We start from the raw sequence: 6274 nt of genomic DNA, 5'->3' as shown, positions 1-6274 counted from the left end.
GCCCAGCAACAACCAGGCAAGGGCAGGCACACCAGTAGTCTACATGGATGCCAGTTAAGGCCCAGAAACAACGAGGCAAGGGCAGGCACACCAGTAGTCTACATGGATGCCAGTTAAGGCCCAGCAACAACGAGGCAAGGGCAGGCACACCAGTAGTCTACATGGATGCCAGTTAAGGCCCAGAAACAACGAGGCAAGGGCAGGCACACCAGTAGTCTACATTATGACCAGTTAAGGCCCAGCAACAACGAGGCAAGGGCAGGCACACCAGTAGTCTACATGGATGCCAGTTAAGGCCCAGCAACAACGAGGCAAGGGCAGGCACACCAGTAGTCTACATGGATGCCAGTTAAGGCCCAGCAACAACGAGGCAAGGGCAGGCACACCAGTAGTCTACATGGATGCCAGTAAAGGCCCAGCAACAACCAGGCAAGGGCAGGCACACCAGTAGTCTACATGGAGGCCAGTTAAGGCCCAGAAACAACGAGGCAAGGGCAGGCACACCAGTAGTCTACATGGATGCCAGTAAAGGCCCAGCAACAACCAGGCAAGGGCAGCCACACCAGTAGTCTACATGGATGCCAGTTAAGGCCCAGAAACAACGAGGCAAGGGCAGGCACACCAGTAGTCTACATGGATGCCAGTTAAGGCCCAGCAACAACGAGGCAAGGGCAGGCACACCAGTAGTCTACATGGATGCCAGTTAAGGCCCAGCAACAACGAGCAAAGGGCAGGCACACCAGTAGTCTACATGGATGCCAGTTAAGGCCCAGCAACAACGAGGCAAGGGCAGGCACACCAGTAGTCTACATGGATGCCAGTAAAGGCCCAGCAACAACCAGGCAAGGGCAGGCACACCAGTAGTCTACATGGATGCCAGTTAAGGCCCAGAAACAACGAGGCAAGGGCAGGCACACCAGTAGTCTACATGGATGCCAGTAAAGGCCCAGCAACAACCAGGCAAGGGCAGGCACACCAGTAGTCTACATGGATGCCAGTTAAGGCCCAGAAACAACGAGGCAAGGGCAGGCACACCAGTAGTCTACATGGATGCCAGTTAAGGCCCAGCAACAACGAGGCAAGGGCAGGCACACCAGTAGTCTACATGGATGCCAGTTAAGGCCCAGCAACAACGAGCAAAGGGCAGGCACACCAGTAGTCTACATGGATGCCAGTTAAGGCCCAGCAACAACGAGGCAAGGGCAGGCACACCAGTAGTCTACATGGATGCCAGTTAAGGCCCAGCAACAACGAGGCAAGGGCAGGCACACCAGTAGTCTACATGGATGCCAGTTAAGGCCCAGAAACAACGAGGCAAGGGCAGGCACACCAGTAGTCTACATTATGACCAGTTAAGGCCCAGCAACAACGAGGCAAGGGCAGGCACACCAGTAGTCTACATGGATGCCAGTTAAGGCCCAACAACAACGAGGCAAGGGCAGGCACACCAGTAGTCTACATGGATGCCAGTTAAGGCCCAGCAACAACGAGGCAAGGGCAGGCACACCAGTAGTCTACATGTATGCCAGTAAAGGCCCAGCAACAACCAGGCAAGGGCAGGCACACCAGTAGTCTACATGGAGGCCAGTTAAGGCCCAGAAACAACGAGGCAAGGGCAGGCACACCAGTAGTCTACATGGATGCCAGTTAAGGCCCAGCAACAACCAGGCAAGGGCAGGCACACCAGTAGTCTACATGGATGCCAGTTAAGGCCCAGAAACAACGAGGCAAGGGCAGGCACACCAGTAGTCTACATGGATGCCAGTTAAGGCCCAGCAACAACGAGGCAAGGGCAGGCACACCAGTAGTCTACATGGATGCCAGTTAAGGCCCAGCAACAACGAGGCAAGGGCAGGCACACCAGTAGTCTACATGGATGCCAGTTAAGGCCCAGCAACAACGAGGCAAGGGCAGGCACACCAGTAGTCTACATGGATGCCAGTTAAGGCCCAGCAACAACGAGGCAAGGGCAGGCACACCAGTAGTCTACATGGATGCCAGAGGTAGGCATATGGACCACAAATCATTTGGTACGAAGTGGACAAAACAATGAGGCAAAATTGGGGACGCCAGTAAACTACAGGCCCAGCAGTAGTCGACATGGATTCCAGTTAAGGCCCAGCCAAAAGGAGGCAAGGGCAGGCACACCAGTAGTCAACATGGATGGCAGAGGTAGGCATATGGACCACAAATCATTTGGTTTTAAATGGACAAAACCGAGGTTGACATCTGGCATTCCACAATGGCTCTGCGTTGCTGGTAGACCCTGGTTACCATCTGGAAGGTAGATGAAGTGTCGAATCCTCGGGGTATGCGGGGACCACAGGAGCCAGAATGACGGCGCTTCACGGCTTCAGGTTTAATGAAGTAAAACGATGAATTTTAATGGTCTCATAAACAACGCGTTTCGAGGCATAAATTGCCCCTTTGTCAAGTCTCCTACTTGACAAAGGGGCAATTTATGCCTCGAAACGCGTTGTTTATGAGACCATTAAAATTCATTGTTTTACTTCATTAAACCTGAAGCCGTGAAGCGCCGTCATTCTAGCTCCCTTGGAGCCTGGCTGCTATGGCTACTACCTCTCTCTTCACTCATAGTGCATACAGGTGTTGTGTTCTTAGCACAACACCATCAGGTGAGCAGTTTTATTATCAACTTGTTTGACCTACAATCTGTTGTTTACGTTATCACCCTATGGCGCCCTTTCCACTTTTTTAGCCCTACACCATCTGGAAGGTGGAATTCCACCTTCTGCACGTCGCACAACAGTCTGTGAACCGGCAGTTGCAAGTACCTTTGCAGTGCCCTAAGGGTGGCAGCATCCGTGGTTGACTTGCGGAAATGAGCACAGATGCGCCGCACCTTGGTAAGCAAGTCAGCCAAAATGGGGTAGGTCTTAAGAAACAGCTGCAACACTAGGTTGGGCCAGCAGTGAAGTTCTATGCAGGATGTACTACAAATCCCAGCAATACAGTGTAGTACCCACTAGTTTTGGGGGGGCTGTACGGTACAATCCGGCTAGGCTAGCTGTCAGTCACCGTCAATGGTACACTTGATGCCTCTCGACCGGGTGTGGTGAGGCCCCGGCCACGGCTAGACAAGAAAAAATAAAATAAAACAGCTGGCTGGTTGGCGGGGCACGATCGGCGGGCCCCCAGCAACCAGTCCCGCTCCTGTAGCAGCTGGGGTAACATTCCCTGCATAATGTGACTCATCACCTCTCCCCCCACCGCTTTTTTGATTTTGAAATTGACTTTGATCTTTGAGAATATGGCAATTGTCTCACCATTACAAGTGAGTGAGGAAGCAAGTGAGGCTCCCAAAACTAGGCGAGACACTGCATGGCATTCAGCACACAGAGAGCCATTACAAGTGAGTGAGGAAGCAAGTGAGCCCACCCAAAAATTAGAGTGAGTCCAGGGGCTGGGATATGTAGTGTACATGAACCCGGGTGCTGACAGCTAACTGGCTAGGCCTGCTCTCACTCACCACTCACCATCAAGAGTACACTTGATGCCTCTCGATCGGGGGTGGTGAGGCCCCAGCCACGGCTAGACCAAAAAAATAAAACAGCTGGCTGGTTGGCGGGGGCGTGATCGGCAGGCCCCCGACAATCAGTCCCGCTCCTCCGCAGACGTAGTGTGACGTCAGAGCATGGCAGTGAGGACACAGAGAACCATTAGAAGTGATACAGAAGCAATACAGTGCAGTACACACTAGTTTAGGGGGGACTTGACAGTGCTATCTGGTATGGGCAACAACTGTACACACTTTGTCACCCCAATACAATGAGCAGTGAAGTAAGTTCTATGCAGAATGCACTACAAATCCCAGCTATACAGTGCAGTATACACTAGTTTAGGGGGGGGCTTGACAGTGCTATCTGGTATGGGCAACAACTGTACACATTTTGTCACCCCAATACAATGAGCAGTAAGAGTAAGTTCTATGCAGGATGCACTACATATCCCAGCTATACAGTGCAGTACACACAAGTTTAGGGGGGGCTTGATGGTGCTATCTGGTATGGGCAACAACTGTACACATTTTGTCACCCCAATACAATGAGCAGTAAAGTAAGTTCTATGCAGGATGCACTACAACTCCCAGCTATACAGTGCAGTACACACTAGTTTAGGGGGGCTTGACTGTGCTATCTGGTATGGGCAACAACTGTACACACTTTGTCACCCCAATACAATGAGCAGTAAGAGTAAGTTCTATGCAGGATGCACTACATATCCCAGCTATACAGTGCAGTACACACTAGTTTAGGGGGGGCTTGATGGTGCGATCTGGTATGGGCAACAACTGTACACACTTTGTCACCCCAATACAATGAGCAGTAAGAGTAAGTTCTATGAAGGATGCACTACATATCCCAGCTATACAGTGCAGTACACACAATTTTACCGGGGCGGGGGGGGGGGGGGGGGGGGGGGGGTGGAGGGGCCTGACGGTGATATCTGGTATGGGCAAAAACTGTACACATTTTGTTACCCCAATACAATGAGCAGTGAAGTAAGTTCTATGCAGAATGCACTACAAATCCCAGCTATACAGTGCAGTACACACAAGTTTACGGGGGGGGGGGGGGGGGGCTTGACGGTGCTATCTGGTATGGGCAACAACTGTACACATTTTGTCACCCCAATACAATGAGCAGTGAAGTAAGTTCTATGCAGGATGCACTACAAATCCCAGCTATACAGTGCAGTACACACTAGTTTAGGGGGAAGCTTGACTGTGCTATCTGGTATGGGCAACAACTGTACACATTTTGTCACCCCAATACAATGAGCAGTGAAGTAAGTTCTATGCAGGATGCACTACAAATCCCAGCTATACAGTGCAGTACACACTAGTTTAGAAGTGGCTTGATGGTGCGATCTGGTATGGGCAACAACTGTACACACTTTGTCACCCCAGTACAATGAGCAGTAAGAATAAGTTCTATGCAGGATGCACTACATATCCCAGCTATACAGTGCAGTACACACTAGTTTAGGGGGGGGGCTTGATGGTGCTATCTGGTATGCGCACCAACTGTACACACTGTCACCCCAATACAATGAGCAGTGAAGTAAGTTCTATGCTGGATGCACTACAACTCCAAGCTATACAGTGCAGTACACACTAGTTTAGGTGGTGCTATCTGGTATGCGCACCAACTGTACACACTTTTTCACCCCAATACAATGAGCAGTGAAGTAAGTTCTATGCAGGATGCACTACAAATAACAGCTATACAGTGCAGTACACACTAGTTTAGGGGGGGGGCTTGATGGTGCTATCTGGTATGGGCAACAACTGTACACACTTTGTCACCCCAATACAATGAGCAGTGAAGTAAGTTCTATGCAGGGTGCACTACAAATCCCAGCAACACAGTGTAGTACACCAGGACCACCAGGACCACCAGCCCCAAAATCAAAAAGGAGTACACTGAGCACTTCTTAGGGGTGTGTATGCAACACCTAATGTCCCCTTTCTGCCAGCAGCCGGTCACCACAGTCTGCTGGTTAAATCGCGGTAGCAGCACTGCAACTCCCAGCCAGCAGTCTGTAGTAATAGTATTAATAAAAGCTGTTAAGCCCTGAAAAGGGCTGTTTGTTTATATTGGTAGTATATAAATCCTACACTGACACTCTCCCTGACCAGCAGCAGCTCTGTCCCTGATCTCTTACAGCATGCGTCTGAAGTGAGCACTGCCGGCGCCGAGTTTTATATGGCAGGGTCATCTGATCTGGCCAACCAATCGCTGCTATCAACATGTATGGGTCCCACGTCATCGCAGGATGCACCAAAGAGTCTCCTGCATGTTTATTGGCTGCGAAATAGCGCACAAACTTAGAGGAAGCGGATGATGAGATTTCCTCAAGTATTGCAAGATGCTCGTCCGAGTAACGAGTACCATCGAGTACCCTAATACTCTATCAAGTACCAAGCTCGGACGAGCACGTTCGCTCATCTCTAATCATAAACAAAAAGGACTATGGGCATAGTTCATAGTCATAATTTTTTTTATTTAGCACGATTGTTTAAAACATGATACATAAAAAAAATATATGAAATTCATTAAAATTTTAAAATGACCACCAATCAGTACAATGCCGGGGCCATGTGTGCAGGGGTTGAGAGGCTGACCCGGATATGACACGGCCTTGGCTTTCAGGGGGTGTGCTGATCATCCCAGAAGCACCGGGGGTAACGATGAGGCCGAACATATTTAAGGGAGATGGGGGATAAGGGGGGAAGTTCCCTGAAGAAGCT

The sequence above is a fragment of the Dendropsophus ebraccatus genome, chromosome 1 (assembly GCF_027789765.1).
Source record: "Dendropsophus ebraccatus isolate aDenEbr1 chromosome 1, aDenEbr1.pat, whole genome shotgun sequence".
Lineage (NCBI taxonomy): Eukaryota > Metazoa > Chordata > Amphibia > Anura > Hylidae > Dendropsophus > Dendropsophus ebraccatus.
Note: the sequence above shows the minus strand (reverse complement) of the source record.